Source organism: Paramisgurnus dabryanus, chromosome 22, assembly GCF_030506205.2.
Source record: "Paramisgurnus dabryanus chromosome 22, PD_genome_1.1, whole genome shotgun sequence".
NCBI classification, from domain to species: Eukaryota; Metazoa; Chordata; class Actinopteri; order Cypriniformes; family Cobitidae; genus Paramisgurnus; species Paramisgurnus dabryanus.
In genome coordinates, this window is record NC_133358.1 from 537,422 (window position 1) to 550,043 (window position 12,622).

The 12,622-nt window shown below is 35.8% G+C and overlaps 1 protein-coding gene across 2 annotated transcripts in view; it reads right to left on the bottom strand.

The window, feature by feature from the left end:
- Window positions 1–12,389, bottom strand: part of cdh19 (cadherin 19, type 2) — a 377,589-nt gene extending 365,200 nt beyond the window's left edge. For both annotated transcript variants that reach the window (XM_065287947.2, XM_065287949.2), the window contains exon 1: window positions 12,280–12,389. The gene's annotated coding sequence lies outside the window, so the exon portion shown is untranslated. The remainder of the gene's footprint in view (window positions 1–12,279) is intronic.
- Between the last annotated feature and the right edge of the window lie 233 nt (window positions 12,390–12,622).

Below are 12,622 nucleotides of genomic sequence, written 5' to 3' on the forward strand. Positions count from 1 at the left end.
ATATGGAAAGAGGAATTCTTCTCAACCACCACCAAAAAAGTTTAAAAATTATTCTTAATAAAAATGGTGTTTAAACCCACGCAGAGCGAACAAGAAAACATAGGCCTATGCTTACATAATGTACAGTCGGCATATGATATCTTTATTTAGTTTTACATATTTATATTCAGGGGCAGAGTTGGACCAAAACATCTACCGGGAAATTTTGTATACCACCGGCCCACCGTGGTAAAAAAAAGGTCTCGTAGCCTATTTGTTGTCAAACTACAGTAGGGTAATACAAATCGTAATCAATCTGCCCCCCCAAAAAAAAAAACATTTTCATAATAATAATAAAATCATTAAATCATGGCTAATTTTCCTAAATGAGTAACTTTACAAAATGATACCTGTTTGAAAGACGGAGATGCGCACCTGAATCAGCTATTACATAACAGATCAAGCCCAGAGATGAACGTGCTATGGGAGTAATATTGAATAATATTTGCATCTTTGAATAACTGTAAGAATATTTCCTTTAAATATAATTTTTGTCATATAAAGTTTTGAAAGATAATAATGTTTTTCCACTGTTATTACTTATTTATTTTAACGTGTTTGGCACATTTACCTCAGAGATTATTTCAGTAATATTGCTGTTTTTCCGCTAATAATAATAAAATTTACATGCCAATCCTGCTTCCTTGTCTGTTTATTCATTTCATTATGCTGTTAAGTTAAGTTATATGTGGATGTTTATTGTCATATGAGACGTTCATTGCCGTTATATACTCTCATCTAATATTCAATCATATGCGGAATAATGTGTGCATCTTTGAATAACTGTAAGAATACAGTTCCTTTAAAAATAGTTTTTTTTTCAAAGTTTTTTGAGAAAAATAATGTTGTGTGAGGATATTTATATATTGCAGTTGAATACTCTCGTCTATTATTAATCCGACCCCATGTTCTGCAATAAACAGGCATTCGGCCGCGCAGCTTTTTACATCAAAGGCCGACAGGCTATGCAATTTAAAGTGGGGGCGTTCAATGATCCCCCTATATTTTAAAAAATCCTAAACATTGGACGTTGGACCTGCCAAACAGGTTGAGCACTTTTATATAGCCTACTGTGTTGAGCAAAGAGGCTGCACAGTTTGACCAGAGGGAAGCGGCTGCACATCAGGCCGCCATACGGGGTTGCTATATAACTTGCAATACCTATTATCAGACCGGCCCTCGCAGCCTCAAAACACTACCGGCCCACCGGGAAATGTCCCGACTCTCCTGATGGCCACTTCGCTACTGTTTATATTTATAATACCTTTAATAATACCTTTCTTGCGCATATAGGCAGTCAGTGTTATGGTTTATTTTAATCCTTTCAGCCGTAATTCATAACTGTAAAAATATTTAGTGGCTTTGTAAATATCACTAAAATAATGGATTAAAGGAACTTTATAAAATCTCTTAATGTCACTTATGTATTTTTATGTTGGTCAAACCAAAATAAATGACTAGAAATAGAACAGACATTTTTATTTAAAATTTACTTTATATGTAGGCTATACTACATCTAATAAAATAGCGAACAGAGAAACTGCGCCTTTTACGGTCAAAAAACACCTCCGAAGTGTTGAGTTTATGAATATTTACACTTACAATATGTACTTTGTGAAATGTGTGTGTAAAATAATTAATTTAATAACATGTGGCTATATAGACAAACACGCCGCGTCTCTTTCCAGATATCTTATCTCAGACGTTCGCATTCAACATTTTTTCAAAACTTATTTATATAAAATCTAATTTATAAATTAAAAAACAAAGTTTTAAGTTAAGACAATAATAAATATGTTATTGTTTTTTACTCTCTCTCTCTTGTTTACCTTTGTCTCACGTGCTGCAATCCGCGTTTGTTCTCGCGTGTCCTCGCGTGCGTTAGTGTATTACAGTAAAAACAATAGTAGTTTCGGCCATTAACTTGTTGTTGATTGTTTTCAGGTGTGGCCAACGCCAGGAAAGTATTTAAACAGCAGTAAACAGTTCAGTCTTCAGGTGAAGCAGTTATCAACAGGAGTCCACAGAAACGTGTAAGTGTATTTGATTTTAGACTTGTGAAGTTTTAGCGCTGTGTCGTTGCTAAGAAACGCTCTCTTGTTTACCTTTGTCTCACGTGCTGCAATCCGCGTTTGTTCTCGCATGTCCTCGCGTGCGTTAGTGTATTACAGTAAATACAGTAGTAGTTTGGGCATTTAACTTGTTGTTGATTGTTTTCTCTTCTTCCCTTCATTTCCAAGACTCTTGAACGCATTGTGTTCAACCAACTCTTCACTTCCTTCACACAAAATAACCTCCTGGATAGCAATCAGTCTGGATTCAAAAGTGGTCACTCCACTGAGACTGCGCTGCTCTCAGTCATTGAGGCCCTAAGGCAGGCAATGGCAGCCTCCAAATCATCTGTGCTGATCTTACTGGATCTATCTGCAGCTTTTGACACGATCAATCACCGAATCCTCCTGTCAACTCTCATGTCTGTGGGTGTCACTGACACAGCGCTTCTATGGTTCAAGTCGTACCTCTCAGATAGGTCATTTCGGGAATCCTGGAAAGGTGACGTCTCCAAACCCCAACGTCTTGATACCGGGGTGCCTCAAGGCTCTGTGCTTGGACCGCTGCTCTTTTCGATATACATGACATCCCTGGGCTCTGTCATTCGAAAATATGGCTTCTCCTACCACTGCTATGCAGACGACACTGAACTCCACTTGTCGTTCCACCTTGATGATCCCACGGTTTCTGCCCGCATCTCGGCATGTCTGAGGGACATCTCACTCTGGATGAAGGATCACCATCTCTAGCTTAACCTTGCGAAGACAGAACTGCTTGTCATATCATCTAAACCAAAGATTCAACACAACTTTTCCATTCAGCTAGGTTCCTCGACCATCACGCCTTCCAAAACAGCCAAAAACCTGGGAGTGATCATTGATGATCGGCTTAGCTTCGCGGAGCATGTTGCCAGCACCGCTCGCTCTTGTAGATTCATCCTCTACAATATTAGGAAAATTAGACCTTTCCTAGATGAGCATGCTACGCAGGTCCTGGTCCAAGCTCTTGTCCTGTCCAGGCTGGACTACACGATCTGCTGACACTGTAGCTGTCTTTAAGACTCGGCTAAAAACCCATCTCTTCCGCCATTACCTCACTTCCTAATTACAGATTTACTATCTTTCTTTAGTTACCCTTCTCTTTATCACTTTCTCTATTTACCTTCCTCTTTATCTATATATAAAAAAAAAATACTAACATATTCTTAGCTATGTATATTGTGTTGGACTTGATGAGACTATTTCCAGTGCACTTATGTATTGCTGTTCTTGTGTTGCCATAATTACTTCTACTGTTTACCTCACTTGTAAGTCGCTTTGGACAAAAGCGTCTGTTAAATGACAAAATGTAAATATGTTTATCTTTATCGAAAGATAAACGTAGAAATTTTTATTATGGGTATAGTTGATGCAAATAAAGTGTGCAATATACAAAAAATGCAAACAAATTATTTCTAAAAGTAGCAATATTTTAAAGAGATAAAGGTGGTATAAAGAAAGACATGAGGAAAGTAGAGGTATGCAAAAGAGCACAGTTCAGATATTGTTAATTAAGCGGTTTTATACACTTTTCTGCTTTGTTTGAATTGACAAGCATTTTATTCGCCATTGTCAACACATTTTGTGATTGATTTACTGATTTATTACAGAAACTTGTTGTCAGAAGCAAAGCTATTGTTCTAAGCATCTTTATAGGCTATGTTTTATGTTTTTGCGCTAAAATGCAATATAAATTATTCTGCAATATAAATTATTCTCAACCACCACCAATAAAGTTTAAACATTATTTTTTAGAAGAAAAAAAAAACGGCCTTTAAACCTGTGGAGCGAACAAGAAAACATATGCTTACATGCTCATTCGGCATATCATATGATATCTTTTTTTATTTAGTTTTACAGTTTTAAAAGTGGCAAAAAAGTTATTCAAATCTAATGAATACTGGTCTCTGTAAAATGTATATAACTGCAGATGACAGCAGATTTGATTCAGTTCACCTAAGAAATAGGAGAAGCGATGATTTGTGATTGATTGGGGCTAATAGAATGACTGCCACACTCAAACACACCAAACCAAATGAGCACTTTATATTAAAATAAAGCAACACACAATGTGCAAGTCATGACCATATAACTTTATTTTGTATATAAATATATTATTGTTAATAGACATCAAATATCAATTGATTTTTTTATATTTTTATTAAAAACTATCAGGCTGGCTTCTACTACTTACAAACATGCACACGCGGGTGAGGGTTAATAAATCTGCCGTTTTCTGAGGGTATCTGCGTGCGTTGGATCCGGGCAGGTTTGCTTTTCCTCCAGACCTTTACGCTTTGTGTGTTAGACTCTAATTGGTGTGGCGCTGACTGGTCGGCATATGACATCAGAGTACCGCAAGAGCAAAGGTAAAGTCGGACCATTTGTTACATTTCGACTTGCTCTCGCGGTACTTTGATGTCTTCGTTGCCGAACTGTCTGCGCAGTGCCACATAGAAACGCCCTTTGACTTTTTACAGCAAAGTACCAGCAACATGAGAGGTGGTGGCACGCAAAAGAAAGTGAAGGTACGCAGTACGTTAAAATATCAAGTGTCTGTTCTGCGAGCACTGGTTTAGTTATTTACATCGTGTGTTGCTCTTTCACCCTTGTGCACCCGCGTACTCGCTCTGTAGTATGTAGCTCGAGCTCCAGCTTCTGTAAACAATGGCCGTTTCTCGATACCAAGTAGGGGAGAGTGGGGCAAAGTGAGCCAGTGGATAAGTTGACCCACCTCCTTTATCTAGGCAACCATAAAGATTTGTAGCTGTGTGACCACAAATACAGGTAGCAACCATAATTTCTATATGGCTATGTTAAAGAGAAGGACAAATAAAAAGAGTTATGATTAAAGTATGATTTTTTTTTTACAAAAAACAGTTTTTATCCTATCAAAGTAAAACTTATACATACAAGGTTTAATGGCTGTTATGTCAAAGTAGATTTATCCAGGTCTAAATATTTATACCATAAATATTTGTGATAGGCTAATGTATAAAACCATGTGAATGATTTAGCTAAAGATTAGCCTGAATTACTTAGCTAGGCAGTTTTCCCAAACTGGTGGCTGTAGGGCAAAGTGAACCAGATGGGGTAAACTGAACCAGCGGTTCAACCCCACCATGAGGCACTGCAACCACTGAATATGTTTCATTAAAAAATATATTTCTGTGTAGTTTCGCACAACTGATTTGTTCATTTTTAAACATTTTAGAAAACATATCATGCCAAGACATTACAATATTATTCATTTTTATTTCATGCATTTGGCGTTTTGCATGTCCATACTGAAAAAACAAACTCACCACTCAGAAACGTCCATTGACAATCTCCAAACAATAAGTTGTTCCTCAAATCTGTATTTTCATCTGATACAGACTCAAACATGAGTGGATGACATCAGAGTACCGCAAGAGCGATTTAAAACCAACCTCCTCCGCTTTATTTCTCTCTGATGTCATCTGCATGTCGGCTCTTGCAGCGCTGCGTAAAGTTGACCACACCTGAAAAACGTACTGCTAAACTCGACAGAAATGCTCTGTGTATACCAGCACCTCCTTTATTAATTGTATAGCAGGAAAAGTTCTATCTTACTTCTCAGCTTGAGAAATAGCTTACAAGGTTTGGTGTGTGAGCGTGTGAACTGACAGAAATGCGTGTGTCTCATGGCGAATGCGTTGGACTTGAGATCCCAGGTTATATCAACATATGTCAAATTAAGTTACCTGATATCCACTTAATTTTATAAGTTATAAACATTCATTTAAAATAACTTACAGCGTATGTAGTATGCCTAGATTTGCATTTAAACAAAGGAACTGCAAGGGTGGGAATTAAAACGCCACACGCTGGTGAAAACTGGAAAAAACATTTTTCTTTTGATTCCCTGAGAGGTGATCGATTAGCATTGGGGGTTGGCAAAGAATTGGCAGACCTAGGGGTGGGTGGTTTTTAATTTCTTGACTCTGTGTCACTGGTAGCTGCTAAAACTAGCAGCTAAACCATGTGCAATTAATTACATTTTGGAATTAACTTCCTTCATGTCGTTTTATTTATACACTGTAAAAAATATTTTCTGAATTTGTAAGTAAAGTTAGCATTAAATATGTTTTACAAACAATTGGTTTACAAACTCTGTGATGTTTGTGATTATCATCATTCAGAAAAGTGGTGCTTGTGTTTAGACTTGTGTTTTACGTGATTAAATCAGGAAGATTAAATTTGGTTTATTTTCAGTATAGAACAGTTTGTCATCAAAATGCAAAAATATAGTATATTTATATACATCGCTAAAACAAAGAGTGAATTAAAATAAAAAAAGTAATAAAGTTAAATCTGCTGATAATTTTGTGTAAATTTACTAGCATTTTCTGAGTGAAAAATGTTTCCTAGATTTTGTTAAGTAGCCTAAATCCTACTCCAATTTATTTCAGTGTATGTTTCTCATTTTTATCAGCTTTCTTTTGCTTTTCAAAGGGCCGTCTACCTTTGCTACCCCCAGTGCTTTAAGTGGGTCGGTAGGCGCCAGTACTCAGTACCGCCACTTCCAAATATAGCTCTTGAGCGTACCACCACCTCTCCGTGCACCCAGAACGTGCTTTTAGCGTACCGGAACGCTCATTTGCACTTCTGTTTAAATCAGAGACTTAATTTAATCCTTTGGCTGTGCTGCCTCTTTTCAAAGCGCCATTCACAATGCACGTTTCCTAATTCGTCCCAACGAAAACAGAGACTACATTACCCATACACCTTTGAATTTTACAAGTTAAAAGCGCATGCGTAGCTTTTGCTGCTGTCCATAGGCTTGTTCGACTTCATGCGGCGCCGCAAGAATCGACAGCCGAATGACGTCACAGTATCGAGAGAGCGAGGCAAAATATGATTTCTTACATCATTCTCGCGGTACTCTGACGTCATCCGTCTGTCGGTTCTTGCGGCACAGCATGAACAGTATTGCCAACTTTGCGACTTTGTCGCTAGATTTAGCGACTTTTCAGACCCCTTCAGTGACTTATTTTCAAAAAAGCAACTAGCGACAAATCTAGCGACTTTTTCTGGCAATGTTGGAGAATTTGTGACATGAAAGCATGTATCATTCGCTCTTCTCAACGCACTCCCAAAGCACTCACAGACTAGTCCTCATGCAGCAAAGCAGAGTCTGTGAATAAAACAATGCATGGTGCTTATATTCAGGAAATTAATATATATTGGTCCCTTAGAATGGTCCATCAGCCTCCTGTCTGTCATAAGAATTTTGCTTAGGCTAATATTTACATGCTTATTATCTGGGTAAGGTGTAACAAATAATCATCTTTGAGTAATTTATTTAAAAGTAAATATGGATTAATCCCTTTTTTACAAAGTTACAGAAGTTACAGACAAGTGAGTGATTTTCTCTTCTTTTGTTTAACTTAAATGACTTCAAAATGGATAGTGTTTATTAGGCAGGCTTTAGACCGAATGCAAGAAAATGTTTACATTCAGTTAAGACATAATCAGTTGTTTACCATGATACTCATTAAGACAGCTACATGTGAATTTGTTTGTTTAAGCCAAAAGACGAACATGGGCTTATTTAAGCGTTGTGCCGCGCACAATGTGTCGGGTTTTCAAGTTCAAGGCTGTGAATCTAATACAGCTGTATAATAGTCAGTGTTTAATTACTTACATCTTTCTTGCACTTCCATTCTGAGGAATCGTACAGCTGTCCTCCTTTGAGTTGCACCTCTGTCTGTGATTTGATTCGTCATTTGGGAGTCAATTTGACTTTTTCTTACTTAATGGGGCGCAGCGCAGACCTTTTGGCTTTTGACATCACACGGCCGCGAGATCAATTTAAATGCATACTGAGTCATTTACTGTTGAATCGGTCTCGCGGTGCTAAGACGTCACATGCAGATCGGTCTGCGTGGCGGCGCAAGAAGCTAAACGAGCACCGAGCATTGGGTTAAATAAGACAAAGACGAAGACCTCAATGGTGGGTACGGCCATGCACATGAGTGAAAAAATACAGCAGAGAAGAATGTCTATTTTAGCGTGAGATTTCTTTTTTGAGCGTGAGAGCGTGAGATTGAGGCTGAATGCGTGAGTCTCACGCCAGATGTGTGAGAGTTGGCAACCCTGACATACTTGCTAAACTACAAGTGAACGAAATTTCAATGAATTTGAACGAAGCGCACGGGAGTTTTACCACCGCAAAATGAAAAACAATGGGGCAAAATAAAGTGATGACTTTCGAGTTTCAAATGGCCAATATTTTGTTATTTTTGAACCCATAGACATGGTCTTGGTGTCTAGAGATTATCTTTGCCCGACAGCTACAATATGTTATTAAAAAATAAATTACATCATTATGGAGAAATTAGTGCTTTCAGAATATATATATATATATATATGACGAATGCTTATCAGTACATTACTTTTTTGTTTCTTCAACTTTAAAGATGAATATTCTCCGTTAGAGATGGGCAATTTTTAGCAATAGCACATTATATTCAAAATTTTGAGCTCATAAAAAAAGATCTTTCACTTATTTAAATGACTTTTTTATGCTTTTATGCACGTTTAGTTATGGTGCATTTCCCAAAAGCTTATACTTAGGAAATACACACAACACGCTTAACTTATATTTTCTATATGTTAAAAATGTTGTAAAAATACGTATTCTTATATAATAAGAATAACAATATGATACATTTATATTGCGCTCAAAATTATTTAGATATGGAAAGAGGAATTCTTCTCAACTACCACCAATAAAGTTTTAAAATTCTTCCTTAGAAAAACGGCATTTAAACCCAAGTGGACCGAACAAGAAAACGTATGCTTTTCTTTTTTATTTAGTTTTACATATTTTTATTTATATGCATTTAATAATAGTCTACCATAAGATCATAATGTACACACTGTTAAAATGATTCAGTGGCTTTGTAAATATCTCTAAAATAAATGATTAAAGTAACTTAATAAAATCTCTTAATGCAGTTATGCGATATTTTTTTGTTGGAAAATAAATTACTAAAAATAGAACAGATATTTTGTGTAAAATGTACATATATTATTTGATGTATATGCCTTAATAATATAAGTATTACATTTACTGATCATTTTAATCAATATATTTTAGAAGGTCAGAGTTATATATTTAAGTTTTTAAAACTGTATTAATTGCATATTTCAAATTATTATTATTTCTATTTGACATCAAAATGTATAAGTTTTACGCCTAACTTGAAATATGATTTACTTATATTTTCACATTGATATTATTTAATTATGTAGTCATTATTTAAATGTAGTCAAAAAATCAATTAATAATAAGTAGAACAAATGTCAATTTTAAACAATCACATTGCCAACGGTTTTTAATCAGCAACAAAGAAACTGCGCATTTTGCCGATGACAAACACCTCAGAAACTCCTCGAATTTATGAATATTTACACTCACAATATGACTTTATTTCCTTACTACAAAAGTATAATATATTATACACATTTTAAGTGAAATTTATTAAACACCATTGCATACTTTTTATCGTGTTTCATATCATGTAAAGGGAAACATGATAATATAAAAGTATCCTACTGTTCAGTAATGCAGAAAAGCTCAACACAACCATGTTAAAGCTATTAAAATGTTCAGATGCAAAAATGAACTAAATGTAAAATTAGATAAACTATTGCGCAAATGCTCTCGGTCTCTTCAAAGGTCTTCGCAAATTATTTTGTTATAAGACTCAGTTATCATACATCACATCTCTTCTACTGTAAGTACAAAGAAAAAATAAGACAAATGATGCGCGTTTGAGTCTGATTTTTATGAAGAATATGTAACTGGCAAAAGAAAACTTCGGCAACTAAATGTTTGCCAAAAAGCATGCATTTGTATGACATCAAAGTCTATCGCCTAAACACAGATAATCCGTGTCATGTTACTTCAATATCATACAGTATACACTCAGCATGAAGTCGAGCACACAAATTGTCGTCAGTATGGCCTACATGAAACACGACTGCCCTCTACAGGTTTTTGAAAATCCTGCGTCCCCCACCGAACCCCCCCTTCTGCGGGATCTCGCAGAATTTCGGAAGTGCTCGCGGCATTCTGCTCTCAGAGACGCGCATTTTTAAAGGCCACATCTGTACCACTGTTCAACTTAATGAATATAACGTGGCAAAGATGAATGCACATTTATATATTGATTCAATTGATTTATTGCATTGACAAGCAAAAACTTGTAATGGATTTATTGCATTTTGTGGAAAAAATAATTCGTTTTTATTATAAATCTTTGAAAATCAAGTTATGGATTTGATTTTTTTATGTTTTTATAACCTAAAGATGCTATGTGAAAGTTTGTAACAGAAAAAAGTGATTTTCATCTTGTCACTTTCTTGGTATAGAAAACATATTTTTACTGAAATTTGTCAAAATGGATTTATTACGTTTTGCAACCAAACTCTTCATATATACAAAAGTTCTTTCTGATTCTGGAATCTGATTGGCTTATAGCCGTGATATATTCTACTAGTATCGTAACAGTAACCGCTTCAACATTTTGTTTACATATCATTCTGCCACTGGTCATGAATGAGTGAGGAAGGCATGAAGCACTTGAGCTGTACAGTCGCTCTATCTGTGACTGGGAAAAGCTGCCAACAGAGTGTCACACGTTCAGCTGAACCAACACTTGCTTTAAAGACTTTCAATATCTCAAACAGTTCCCTAGCTCTCTAGGTCGTGAATCAGGTGAAGTAAACAGCCAGATAAATTGTTTTTTATTTAGCTAGTAGCTAAATCTGGTGCAGAGCATCTTCTCTCAATCTGAGATAAATGTTTGTCTGTGCATTTTCCTTGACAAATAAATGAATAAAAAAAGTAAGGTCCAGTAAAAGATAGTACTCTAGTACCGCGTTAAGATTAAATAGAAAATCATTTTCGGATATAGTAATGGAATTCAGCTTTTACATCCGCCAAAAATAGCAACAACCCCAAACAAATAAAATCAAATTTTTGACCAGCCATAGATACCTCAGAGCCAGTGGGATGTGTTAAATGAGGCTGTGGTCCACAGGGTAGGCAAACATTGACACCCGCTGGTCGCGCTGGAACTCACACATTTGATTTTTTTCAATTCAATTCAATTTCAAAGCAAATGTTTTTATAGGCAATAGGACAGCATAAGTTTATATTCCCCTGCAGTATTGACAAGTGGTATGTTAAATAGTAGACCAGATCCAGACCACCTGGACCTACATACTCACAGGGGATAATCTGGAGAAGTGAGGAGATGGACATGCCTCATCTGTGTTTGACTTAGGCCTACCTGCCATTTGTTTCATTTAGCTAACACTGATTTTAGTTTTGAGTTTGCACTGTGTTATTAAAGAGAAATTTTATTAAGTTTTTAAGTGGCCAAGTCACAATATGATGTTTAGAAATTAGTCTAGTGACTTTATTCTTATATAAAACATAATTGACAGACAGCATTCACCCTACTTTCCTCTACTACAATTGTGTTTTTGTTTCATTTTTGACTGAAGATAAATCAAAAGTAATAAGGATTTGAAACGGTATTGAAGAGTGAAATATGCATATAAATGTTATAATAAGAAGAATAATAATAACAATACTGGTAACAGTTTACAAAAAGGCATTACAATTTCCATTTTCACATTGTCACTGAGGGCTCAGACCCCCTAAGAATAAAACCTTGAACCGCCCCTGCCATTGCCGGTCCTAAATTATGGAATAGTTTACCATTGTCTAGGGACATCATGACATTGTCTCTGTTTAAAAGAAAACTTAAAATCTATATGCTAGAAAAGGCTGGTAATTTGTGAGTCATCCTTTGCATGCTTTATTTTATGTAATTGTCTCTGTATACTTTTTTGTTATTATTGTATTGTTTTAGACAGTGACTTTCATACAATCTTTTACCAGATGTGGACACCACTATGGTCAATAACCAAACAAAACTAAGAAGTCACATAGACAGCCCAGAGCTCAGAAAATAATAATGATGTGTTTATTACACTGCCAAGTAAAAAAGTATGCAAAATATTAACAAATAACAAACACACTTTTTCATTCATATGTTCCAAGAAAATGTATTAAGTGTTATATTTATTTCAGGTTAAATCATCTTACCTGTATCTCTCATGAATCCCCCAGTAATTCTTCAAAAAACAGGAGATTATTCACAGCTTTTAAAAATTTTTTTGGTTGCGGTAGTATTTATGCTCACAGCTCTCACAAAGGATTATCCTTCAACTGACCACCGCCCATTTCTCCCCCATCTCATCTTTATTTCCTTTTACATTCAGTAGGACAGCAAACAGTGCTTGTATTGTGTGAGCACAGTGGTGCAAACAGACCAGCAGCTACAAATACACTTTTTTTTCTTTCCTCTGTTTCTATCCCCCAAGGCAACAATACAGCATTTATTAGCTGTAACCCTGCATTACATTCAAGAATCAGCTATTTTAGACTT